A 474-nucleotide genomic window follows, 5' to 3' on the forward strand; every position below is an offset into this window, starting at 1 on the left:
TAGCAATTCCGCATTAATTACTTTGCGGTGCCCGGGGGCAAGCAGCAGCAAGCACGCAGCACAGCAAGCAGTTTAGCAATTAGCAGCACATCAGGTGCGTAGCAATAGCAGCAGCAGCAGCAAGCAGCGTTAGCAGTAAAGCAATAGCAGCCAAGCAGTGGTAGCAATAGCAGCAGCAGCAGCAGGGCAATAGCCAGTAGCAGGTAAGTAAGCAGCGGGCAGCAGGCAGGCAGCAGCAGCAGCATGTAAAGCAATAGCAACAGCGAGTGGTAGCAATGTAGCAGCAAGCAGCAGCAAGCAGGCAAGGAGCAGTGGGTAAGCAATGAAAGCAGGCAGCAGCGAACTAAAGCAATAGGTAAGCAGGCAGCAGCAAGCAGCAAGTTTAGCAATGCAGCAGCACAGCAGGCAAGCGCAGCAGCAGTGGTAGCAATAAGGCAGGCAGCAGTGCGGTAGCAACAAGCGCAACAGCAAGCA

The sequence above is a fragment of the Priapulus caudatus genome, unplaced genomic scaffold, assembly GCF_000485595.1.
Source record: "Priapulus caudatus unplaced genomic scaffold, Priapulus_caudatus-5.0.1 Scaffold61, whole genome shotgun sequence".
Taxonomy (NCBI): Eukaryota; Metazoa; Priapulida; class Priapulimorpha; order Priapulimorphida; family Priapulidae; genus Priapulus; species Priapulus caudatus.